The sequence below is a fragment of the Mustela nivalis genome (genome assembly GCF_964662115.1).
Source record: "Mustela nivalis genome assembly, chromosome: 14".
Lineage (NCBI taxonomy): Eukaryota > Metazoa > Chordata > Mammalia > Carnivora > Mustelidae > Mustela > Mustela nivalis.
Genome location: NC_139033.1, coordinates 25,413,435 through 25,426,273, shown reverse-complemented (window position 1 = coordinate 25,426,273; position 12,839 = coordinate 25,413,435).

Below are 12,839 nucleotides of genomic sequence, written 5' to 3'. Positions count from 1 at the left end.
AACCAGGCGGACCACAAGTTATCGATAATGCCGTGTGTGAACATCCAGCGGAGATCTCTGGTCCAAGAAGAAAATGCGCAGATTAGATAGATGGACAGTTAGCTAGCTAGATGATGGGTGATAGACAGACGGATAGATAGATGATGGATGATAGAACGATAGATGATAGATAGGTAATCGATGGTAGCAGATAAATAGGTAAGTGGATACTTTTAAATATGTCAACTCACAACACATTGAAAGAATTTAAAAAGGAAACTTTTTTATTTACTTCAGCATTTTGTATTTCCTTTGTATTTTGACAATCATCCTAAAACTATTATTCTGTGAACCTTGTATATTAATCAAATATCAAGGTTTAACCGTATTTTAATGACATTGACATATCTCATTCTAGGTTAACCTATGAAAAAAGTATTTACAGCACATATCTTTCAGCAATAAATATTAATTTCAATCCTAAACTCTGAATTTATAGGCTGGGAGTGGCAGGGTGATGATTTTTCCTAGACTTGCGGGGTTAATAAATGACTTGATAGTTTTTCCCTGAGACGTGCGTGAGTTTAGATAGCTCATTTTTACAATTTCAAGGGAGTGTAGAAATCACTGAATATCTTGGGGAGCATTAATAAAATGTGGTGACAACAGTTTTAATACTGGAATCACTCTCACAGCGGGCCTGCCTGGTGCACAGTGAGTAATGAGGGCATGTCACGGAGATGAGGCTGAGCACTGCTGAAGGCCAGAGTCCCTGTCATTTCTGCGCATGCCTAGAACACTCTGAACGAGCGCGCAGGCGCAGTTTTCAAAATGCAATAGGTAAGTATGGCAAATGTGAAGTGCTTTTTTTTTGTTGTTTTTTTGTTTTTTAAGATTTTATTTATTTATTTGACAGGCAGAGATCACAAGTAGGCAGAGAGGCAGGCAGAGAGAGAGGAGGAAGCAGGCTCCCCACTGAGCAGAGAGCCCGATGCGGGACTCGATCCCAGGACCCTGGGATCATGACCTGAGCCGAAGGCAGAGGCTTAACCCACTGAGCCACCCAGGTGCCCCGTGAAGTGCTGTTTTAAGCAAAGCTGAGATCAATTCTGATTTTTTTTTTTTTTTTTTTGGGTTTCCATATGAATCAGGACACATGGATCCAAGCCTCTCCCAGCAAGATTGTGCTGAAGCAAGAACAGCTTTGCATTTTTCCACATTCCTGGATCTAATGGTCCTCTTTCCTTCCCATTTCATGTTCCATGTAAAAGAAAGTTTTTAAATGCTTCCACTTCCTTGGACACTTAAAATTTATATTTCATTTAATTTATATTTATTTATTTATCTTACCTTATTTAATTAAGACTATTATATTTATATTAAATTATTTTACATTTAATATTAGTGCCATCACACTATTCACGCTAAGTACATAAATCTCAGAAATTTTCATTAATAAAATCTATCTTGAATGAATCAGAAGTGAATTTAGTAATTTCTGTAACATTTTGTCAAATAATTCAAGAAGATATTCAGGAAATACTTAATTTCATAGCAACTTTATTAAACGAGGTTAGCTATCTAATTACTGCAATTCACAGAAATAACGTCCTCATTTTAAACTATATTTAATGGTAAGTTCACCTGGTGCCCAAAAAGCAAACATAATGTAGTATCAACAGTTCTGTATCCCTTTTCAGGAACATGATGTCCTGGCTACAGTCCAGGCAGTAGATTTCTCTTTCTTTCTTTTCTTCTTTTCTTTTTGTTTCTTTGCTTCTTTGTTTCTTTCTTTCTTCCTTCCTTCCTTTCTTTTTTCTTTTCTTTCTTTTTTCTTTTTTTTCTTCCTTTTCTTTTTCTTTTCTTTTCTTTTTTTCTTTTTCTTCTTTCTTTCTTTTTTTCCCCAGGCATTAGATTCCTGTGTGACTTGCCCATAGTTGTAAACTGGTTTGTTGTTGTTTCCTTATTTCTGTATGTGTGTGTGTGTGTGTGTGTGTGTGTGTGTGTATGAAGTTTCTCTGACCCCTTAGAAATGTGGATCAACCAGAACTAAGTTTCTAGTAATTTCCTAGAATTCTTGCATCTCTCTGATTCCACATTAGACTGGGCTCTTTTACCTGCACAAAATCCTAAATTTGTAACTTGATCTTCACGACATTTTTTAGGAAATCCAAACACACGCGGCATTTCTTAGAGGAACAGGTTTCCTGACAGGCAGCAAGAGGACTCGCCAAATAAGAGCATTAGGTTTCTTTCCTTCCCGCCCTGCTTTCTCATTCCGGCTCTGTGTCCCCCCACACTGGCTCCCCTGGTACCTGTTTCTCACCACTGAGAGGCCCCTGAGCAATGGACTCCAGGCTCCGGCCCCTTCTCGCAAGAGCAGCCCTGCTGACAGGCCGCTCCCCTTCTTGACTCTGCTGGGATTTTTGCGAGGAATTTCCCCCATATTCTTACTTCAAAATAATTTTTTTTTTTAATCACTTCATGTGGATTTGCCTTAAGAATGAACACTAAAACAGCTTTATGAAACGATCATATTACTTTTTTGCTGTTGTTTTCTGATTCCATGTACTTTTTGATGAAGAGTTAGTCAGAGTCATCCTTCCATTTGGTCTGTAACACAGACTGGAGAACCGAGCCCAGTAGAGTATGCTGGTGGGCATTCCTTTTCTGATACTAACCCCATGAATTTATGTACAGTCCTGTCTGTGGCTTAAGTTTTTCTTCTACAAAAATGTGGCTGATAGAATAATTTTTCCTAGGGCAGCTCTAAGGTTTAAGTTAGTTACAGTATCAAAAGCCCTTCATGAGAAACCTGGAGCCTATCAAGCATTATGGAAATGGTAACTCAAGTTGTGTCATTAACTAGTCCTCAGATACCTTAAACTTTATGGTTGATGACATTAGTGAATATGGTGTGTTTCTGAAGTGCTGACCCAACCCTCAGCCCCTCAGAGTTGTGCATGATTTTGTGCATTGGTAAGGTTTTTGGTTTTGTTTCTCTTTCCAGGAAAATTAAGAAATAAATGCCTTCCATTTTTTTCCTTATTTTTTTTCCTGTATTCCCCTGTATCTAAGACCATTTTATACATAGAAATCATGGAAGATAGTGAGTGAATGAGACTAGGTCTATTCCTGCCATTCCCATAATTTTATTTCTTCCAATATCTCATTTATATCTGAAGTCTAGATATCGACCATAAAATCTAGGTTTCTATATACCACTATTTACACGGTTCTAACTAACTATCTTAAAGACAACTTGAATTCAACATTGGCTACATTCAAGTCTTCCCCATTTCAGTGGACTCTAACATTACCAATTTACCTCCTTAAAGGAAAGAGGGAATCCTCTAGAACATGACCCTTTTCCTTTACCTCACATCAAGCTCAGCACCAAGTTTCATTGTTGTTTCTGCTAATAACTCTCTTATGAAAATTTTCATGAAACCTTCCAGCGAGAGGGGTTACAGGATAGTAACCATCTATGTTTATATTAATGTTTAACATTGCAAAAAAATTATGTGGCTTTAAAATTTATTTTGCAAAAATATATTGCTTATGTTCCTCATATATCATTAAATATTATTTTTAAAACACTTCCCTTGCAATTGTACATGTAATTTATGTTTATTGTAAAATTTTGGTTAGTACCATAAAGTAAACTTTAAAGAATAAGTTTATAATTACCCATTGGTCCAAAGGTAATCGTTCTTAAAATCTTGAGATATAGTATCCAATTTTACAAATGCACATATATTGACATATATGTAACTTTCTATATAAACCTACCTATATGCAAAATTGTGACACTGGAGGTAACCCCACCAGAATTTTGATCCTCACAGATGTTTGACCCTCTGTAAGAAAATAAAAAGTCTGGTGAGGCTGCTTTATAAAGTCAAGAGACACTTGTATCATCTCTCTATGTAGTATTTCCCAGGGTTTAACAGTATTCATTTTTTCCCCAGAGTCTGACAGTATTAATTTTTAGTCAATAGTTCCTTATCTCTTATGTAAAGTCCTAAAATTAGAGGTTTGGCTTATTACCTTTGTTTTCGCTCTTTCATAAAAGTGCAAAACAGATGCTTACCATTTCTCCTACAGCAATCATTCACTGCTTTAAAAATCATTATCAAGTCCCTCTCTGCGGTCTAGTGTTCACAGAACCTTTCCTTACAGCCCTGTGTGTCTTTACTCAATAGGGTTTTCCAGTGAATTCACTGTCTCAGTAGTATATGGAATTCTATATGGGACACAGTTCTCTGTTAAGAATATTTGGTTCCTTATTTGCAGATGGAAGGAATGTCAAACCCAAGAGGAAGTTGAGATTTGCACCTTGCCTTCAAGAGGAGTTTCATTCAAACCACTCTGCTTCAGAACAAAGGATGGGTACTCACAGGCATTTTCAATGGATAAAGACAGAGACAAAGATGTGTAAAAACAGCACACTGTTCTGCATTTAGATATGGGGGCGTGAATAGCAGGTCCCACAGAGTCCCAAACTAATCCTACCCAGTGATTCATAGAGGTCCTGCCTTTACTTGTCAGCTTTCCGTTGAAAGATAAATGAATAAATGATAAATGAATAAATTGTGAAAAAAGCATCTCATCATCATTAATCATACTAAAAATAGTGACAGCCACGGGAGAAGCTGTTTTGAATAGAAGCCAGATCACAAAACTGGCACCTAACACTTAGCTTCTTAAATATTTTCTTACATTGTCAAACATAACTTTTAGAAATTAAATTTATATTCATCTAACCTTCAGAAACTTTGGTGACAGAAATAATATTGAAAAAGGTCTTACTTTAAGATGTGATATTTTAACTGTGAATCAATAAACTATTACGGTATTTGATCCTAAGTTTTACAAGATACATAAATATACAAATATACAACATATCTAGATATATATCCCCAAGAAGGAAAATATACGACAGTGAGAAATTTGCACTGCAATCTGATTTAAAAAAAGAAGTGTCATAGGGAATACGTTTCAAAACCAAAGTTATTCTGTATTTTTTAAGGTGCCTCATTTTAAACCTCTGTATAGATTCTTTATTTGTTAAAACAAGGCAACCTGTTATTTTCTCTTATGCCTAATTAGCTTACCTCAAAGCAAGGGAATTTTTTCTCAAAGTCAAACTTATGGTGCTTTTTTTTTTTTTTCATTGTCTTTTCATGCTTCCCCATCAGACGCAACTTCCAAGCTCAAGTTCAGGAAAGTAAAGCTTCCCTATCCCTTGCATATCCATGTGTCTCATTGGCTACTGGTAAGTGATAATGGTGAAAGTAAATGAAGGAAGTATTAGTCATGACAATTAGACAAGTGAAAGAGCTTAAATATAAAAAAATACTATTTGGGAGCAGAGAGACAAGCACGTTTGTCTAGCTATCCCTCTGCTGCTCACAGGGAGACCAGAAGAATCCCAGCAGGGAGAAACACTGGTCAGCAGACCTCAGAGATGTTTCAGGTGCTGCTCCTTGATAGCTCAACCTTCACAGACCTCCTCCTTTTCTTAACAGCATCCCCACCGTGGGGACACTTAAACGACATAACAGCCCGGTTGTTCAAACCCAGAGATCAGATCACTAGATGATGTCCATTTCTCCTAGCTCCCACACTGGCTTCTTGTGATCTGAAAATCTGTGGCTCCAGAATGGGTATAAAGACTTCGTAAAATGCCTAGGATCATGGAATATATAGGAAACAAAATAACTGCAATGAAAACTGCCAGTTAGAAAAGGTGAACAGGGGAAATCACACATTATGTTGCCATAAGTTGCGGAAAAGTGGTAACAAAGAGTTGATGCCATTGTAAGCAATCAAATGCTTTCTATTGTAACCAATCTGTCCCTGGTCCTGCACCTTAGAGATAATCCCTGCCCGCTCCACACCCCACCCTGTGCACAGAGAATAAATGGGGGCACTTTCTTCTTCGGGAAATACACTGTGTGAGAGATTCAACCCCTGCTAGGGCAGGTTTGGAGCATTAGGAAACTTCTCTTGGAGGCTGAGTAATCACACATACTGCCTGGGCTTCTGGGGTCCCAACTGCCCCTTAAAGTGATTATCCAGCCCAGGGGTCAGTGAACTTGGGCCAAAGCTATTCCACTGCCTGTTTTTCGTGTAGCCTGCTATCAACATTTTTTCTCTTTCTTTCTTTCTTTCTTTCTTTCTTTCTTTCTTTCTTTCTTTCTTTCTTTCTTTCTTTCTTTCTTTTTCTTCCTTCCTTCCTTCCTTCCTTCCTTCCTTCCTTCCTTCCTTCCTTTCTTTCTTTCTTTCTTTTTTTCTTTCTTTCTTTTTCTTTTTTTTTGGGGGGGGGCGTTTAAACTGTACTTAACAATCAAAAGAAAAATTACATTCATTACATTAAAATTATGTGACGTTTACGCTTCAGCATCCATAGAAACTTTTCTTGGACCACCGTAGCCTTTGTTCATCTTCTCAGTGTCTACAGCTTCTTTCCCGCTGAATTGGCAGAGGTATGTTCCTTGTGACAGAGACTGAGCCCCAGAAAGATCTCAACTATTTACTTTCGAGCTCTTTACAAAAACAGCTTGCCACTCCTGATCTAGGTGCCAATGTGGGATCTTCTTCCATTTTAGCAGCTGCTTTTGGATTTGTTTATCTGCAGAACGCTCCTCTTATGTACTAATACTGGAAAAGCCACAAACGGTCTCCTGAAGAATGGGGGCATCTCCCTTACCACCAGAAGACATCTTATTCTTTATAGAAGGAGACGGGAAGGAGTCAGGATGCGGCTGCCTTCCAATCAGCCCTTGGCTCCTCCCTACTCCTAAGACCTTCTCTGTCTTTCTGCTTCTAGGCACTAATTTGGGGCGGGGAGGGGGGACTGAGGGGGAGGAGTTAATTGTTTCTTTTAACCAAAACTCTTCATGATACAAAGGTCTGCCATCCTGCACTTCACACCAGGCTGAAAGACTTCTTTTGTCAAGGTTGTACTGGATTATTTTTCTTCTTTGTTTTCAGAAAGGTCAACATAGATTGATCATAGTTTCTCTCCTGTAAAATTCTGCTAAATGTAGCAAGAAGTAGTCAACATATGTCAAAGTCATTTTACTAAATTTTCTAATGCCTCAGATTTGGTATGCAAAAATATGAGTCTCAAGTTATTGTAGGTGACAAACTGCTAGATGTTTTATTAATGTTAAACAAGAGTGCAAACTTCCTAGTTGAGGACAAAGAAATAATACGCCCTATTCCCCCTCTTTCTCAGACCACCACCTGTCTCAGTGTCTCTTTCTACTCTTCTTTTTATGTGCCTTAGGTTATATTGGTCTGGATTTCTTGGCCACTATGTACAGAATCTGAACTCAGGTTAAGCAAAACTGTGTATTGGCCCATGGAATCAGGACGCCCAGGACGCAGTTAGCATTGACTTAGGCAGGGATTTAAATGATATGATCGAAATTCTGTGTCTCCTCCTTAATCTCTCAGTTCTGTGTTTTTTGTCAAAGTTGCTTTCATTTGTATATCTGAAACCTAATTGATTTTTTTTCATTTGAATCACCTACCTAGCTTGACATCGACACCCTGTCCCAAACCAGGTGGAGAAGGGGTTCTTCCCCAAAAGGAAAGCAGCCACAAAGAAATGATATTTTACAAGACAACCTGAAAATACGCCTTGGAATTCAAAATGAACATCTAAACCGATTTTTTACATCATGTGAATCAGGAAGTGGAGTGGAGAATAAAATCGTATATATGCAAGAAGGTCTGCAAAGAGATGATCACTCAGGATTGTTTTGAGTGTAAAGTTGAAAACAATCTAAATTTCCATTGGTGGGAATTGTCAAATTGATAAGTTTAATAAAAAATGGCACTTTCAAAATATGAATACTAAGCAGGCACTTAAAATATGTATTTACATAATTAAATTAGGTGTAATTTTGTAGGGAAAAAAAGATAATTGCAGTATAATATCTACAGGTTATTATTATATACTTATTTACAATAAAATTATACATTTCTAAGTTACTTATATATATATATTTTAAAGCAAAAAAACTGGTAGGAGAAAATAAAGAAAGATAACTTTGATTTTCTCAAAGACAGCATTTTGGCATTTTTCTTCAGACTTCTCTGAAGCCATTACTACAATAATGTATTTATGTATGAACTATGTAATTAAAATAAATATGCTCTTAAAATTACAAAGTATACATTATAAATTGTTATTTTATTTCTGGAAAATATGAGAAAAATCTCTTTAAAATTGTTTGGAACTAAGATTCAATGCCTAGTTATAAATTTAATATATATAAAATCAATAACTTTCACTACAAAAAGTATAAACAGAAGGCTGGAAGATATATAGGATCAAGTTCAAATTTATAGTAGCCATGAAAAATATACACTACCTAGGAATGAAATGAAACAAAACCTATGGATTTGGAGAGTGAAAATTGTCAACTGTTTCTTAGGTACCAAGAAAAACGTTCAAAAATGTGAAAAAATTTCACAATATATATGCTAAAAGATACATTTCTTTACAATACAGAGAGTTCTTTCAAATCATATATAAAAAACCTCTGTGTTTGCTTTAAAAATGACATTCATCCCCCCAAATAATAAATAAGTATTTTATACACATGCAAAAATAATACATTCAACTTCACTGAAGGGAACACTGTAGTAGCTGCCATATTTTCAATTACTCATTTCCAAACACCAGTTGTTTCATTTCCAGGAATCTCGTCTAAAGATGAACTCACACAAAGGCACAACAGTGTACACGGGAAGTGTTTTTTGACACATTGTTTGCCATAGAAGCAATCAGAAAACCTGCGAGGCATCTATCAACATAGCATTGGATAAATAAATTATGTACAGGAACATAACAGTATTTAAAATGAAATCAAACTACAGGCACACAAGGTAGTGTCTCAGTGTGTGTTTGTGTGTGTGTGTGTGTGTGTGTGTGTGTGTATTGAGTGTGAGAGAGAGAATCGTTGAATGGTTGAATAAGGAATACCTGAAAGCCTTAAAACTGTGTCATTGGTGAGCCACTGGAGTAAAATGGTGTGTTATTGTGTAACCATTTGCAATGTTCAAAAAAAATTAATTTTAAGGGGTGCCTGGGTGGCTCAGTTGGTTGAACATCTGTCTTCAGCTCAGGTCATGATCCCAGGGTTCTGGGGTCAAGCCCCATGTTGGGTTCCTTACTCAGCAGGAAGCCTGCTTCTTCTCCCTCTGCCTGCTGTGCTCTCTCTCTCTCTGTCAAATAAATAAATTAAATTAAATTAAAATTAATTTTAAAATACTCACTAAGAACATTCTAGTTTACATAGCAAGATTATTATCAGCATTGAGTGATAAAATTTGAAGCTTCCAATTATCCAGTATATGTAAATTAAAATGGCCAAAAATATTTTTTAAAGAAAATTCTGGCCAGGCTTACAGATTTACTCTTACATCTTAATTTTAAGAAGAAATTATTATTATTGTAACCAGTTTCATTGTCATATAGGAAAAATTCATATTAGATGCACATTAAGGGCACAGCTTTGGAGTCAAACAGACCTGGATTTAATTGTAACTACATTGTCTAGATATGTGACCTCTGTCAATATAATATATAAGGGAATTGGTTTTTCATCTATACATTAAAAAAGTAGAGCTTAACCTCAGGAAGCTTTTGTGAAAGAATCAATGACCCAATATATGTAAAATACTTGTGGTATCCCACATTTATACGTATTCAAAAATGGGTATTATTATTCTTCCCTGTAGTTTTTATGCTTATTTGAACTCAGATAGCTAAACCCCAAGCACTTGAGAGACAGTAAACATCTCATGCTCTTTGATGCTAATTTGCTTTCAGCAGGTCAGCAGAAATAACAATAAAATTGCTCAAAATACCTGTACTTTATGTATTCCTTGAAATGTGCCACGGAGGTAATTCAGGGCTCTCCACTGGAAATTTGAAGGGAATGCCCTGGAAATACTACCATTGTACTTTAACCACTGCAGTATATTTTTTATTTGCTTTACATATTGAAGTAACTTTTATTCAAAGAAATGTTCTATCAGTAAAAGTGGAAAAGTTGAAAAAAAAAAGCATCTTTAAAATATTCCACTTGATTGAATCAGAGAAGAAAAAGGATGGCCACATAAACATTTGTGTCTCTTGCACTTATTCCAGAAGCCTACATTGAGAGATGTTCTAAAAGCAGATGTTTTTGATTTCATTAAATACTGTATAATTTATGAGGGTCCTTGAAAGAAACGCTGTGTTGTCTTATGATCGAAATAGACCTATATTAAGGGATGCTCTAAAATCAGATGTTTCCAAATCAGGAATACCTATGGAGCCCATGAGTTATGGACGTGGTGACTTGTGTGATGGACACCATTTCCTTCTCCAGGTTGGCTTCTAGAAAGCTGAAAGCTAACTTCATGGCCGACTCACAGCAAACGTGAAAGGTTTTTACAAATTGATTTTTGTATTAGTCCCATTTGGGGATCCATTTCATGAGTCCCTAACTTCATATTCCTCTTTTCTTTCCCACCTGCTTCTATTCTAGGACACCTTAATGCATTTTATGTATCTATCATTTCAACAAATACTTATTGATCTTCTACTAATGGCCCAAGACCTGGGATGGGCACTAGGAGTGCAGAGGATTGCAAAGTACTTGACCTTGCCAATAGGAAATTGCATATTCGTGTTGGCTTCCTTTAAAGGGTAATATACTAATTAATTACCTATTAAAACCTGGTCACGGTGGAGAGGGAAGGTAGATCCATAACCAGAAGAAGTGCCCATTCCAGTGAGGAAGAACCACAGTGTGCCCTTGATGGAAAAGTTCTAACATAATCAACCTGCCACCTATACGCTGGCCCCTTGGCATGGAGACATAGCTGACTAAGCCATCTTTTCCACCGGTGCTGGTTGTCGTCAGAGCAACTCCGGGGATAGGAATCATGGGATTATGCAAATGCGTAACATCCAAGTAGTCTGCCAACTTTGTCCATAACCCATTCTGAAAGCATGACTGCACAAAGATGCTGACTTACAGCTGAGGAGCATGTCTTGGCCACCAGATAACTGGCCCGCAAAGCTTCTGCTGAGAAATCTGCTTACAGAGTTATGGGTGGGGATGGGGCTTGGTGTTCCATTGTATATGAGGAAGGTTTTGTTTTTATGTTTCTTGTTTTTTGTTTTTTTCTTTTCTTTTGTTGTTGTTGTTGTTGCTTTTGAAATTTTCTCTTTGTCTTTGGTTTTTAGATAATTTTATTATAAAGTGTCTTGGAGGGCACCTGGGTGGCTCAGTGGGTTAAGCCATTGCCTTCAGCTCAGGTCATGATCTCAGGGTCCTGGGATCGAGTCCCGCATCGGGCTCTCTGCTCAGCGGGGAGCCTGCTTCCCTCTCTCTCTCTCTCTCTCTCTGCCTGCCTCTCTGTCTACTTGTAATCTCTCTCTGTCAAATAAATAAATAAAATCTTTAAAAAAAAAATAAAGTGTCTTGGAGAAGATGTTTTTGCATTGAAATTGTTTACAGACCTGTGCATTTCATGAACTTGTGTGTCCAAATCTCTTCCCAGATTTGAGGAGTTATATCTTTAAATGACTCTTGGACACTTTCTCCTTCTTTTCTCCTGCTGGGACTCCAATAATACCTGGCTTGTTTCTCTAAATGGTACCCTATAGTTCACTTGGTCTTTCTTCAGACTGCAGAGGGGTTAGTAAGACCCTTGTTCCTCTGGTGCCCTCCCAGAGGACACCTGGCTGCTCTTGTCCTATGACTCCTTGCCCCCACATGTGTGGTACTCTGCAGAGTACACTTCTTCGACAGCATCTGGCACAGCTGAGGAAGCCTGGCACTCACATCTCACTTTCCACCCCTCACCCCCCGCCATGGGAGATGTCACCAGCCAAGGAGATCTCTCCTGGCCCCGAGTCCTGTCGACGATGAGGGAGGGGACCTGGGTTAATGAAGATATTGCTCTCACCCTCTTCAGTGTTTCCTGCCTCAGTATTTTGCTGGACCTTCTTCACTGGACTCCCCAACTTTTCTCTCGCCCATGGGTAATTCCCTAAGTTGGTGTTACTCCACCATGTTGCTAGCATTCCCATCTATGCGTTATTGCAAACTGCAGTGTATTACTTATGATACAAATCGAATTCTGACATGACCCTTGAACTCTCTGCTCCTTGGTCTACGAGCTATAAAAACCACACCCTTGAAAGTGGTTAACATCTGTGAATAAGAAGCAGTATTTACTCCCCATGATACCACCACATTACACAAGACTGTCTCAGCAGACTAAGGTGGGGTGTTTTCCTGATGGTCTTGAAGAACTAAGTTGTCCTTGTCCCTGCCAAGTTGTCGGGGGACCATCAAGTGATGACCTAAATGCAACCTCAGGGAGTGATAGGGTCACCAGTCAGCAACCAGCAAGAACACAAGGACCTCAGTCCTATGACCACAAGGAAATGAAATCTGCTAAGAAGCAGGGAGCATCATTGAAGATTTTTCTCTGATTTGAGCCTCCAGAAAAGCACACCACTGGCCAATACCTTTATTTAAGCCCGGGGAGGCCCTGACTTACGGAAACAGTCAAAGGATGTGTTATGATGTCTTAAGCCATAATTTGTTACTGATCAATAGAAAACGAATACAAGGCCCATTTCCATACAGTAAGAAGGACGAATTCCCTCTTGCTGTTGCCGTGATAGTGTCAAGTATCTGGCAAAAGTGTACCAGAAAACCAATCAGCTGAGCTTCTAGGAATATGTGGACAGAACACACACGACAGGAAGTGCTAAAGGAGGGGGTGCAGATGCCAGGAAGAGAGGTGCAGAGAACGTTAAGTGCAGAATACGT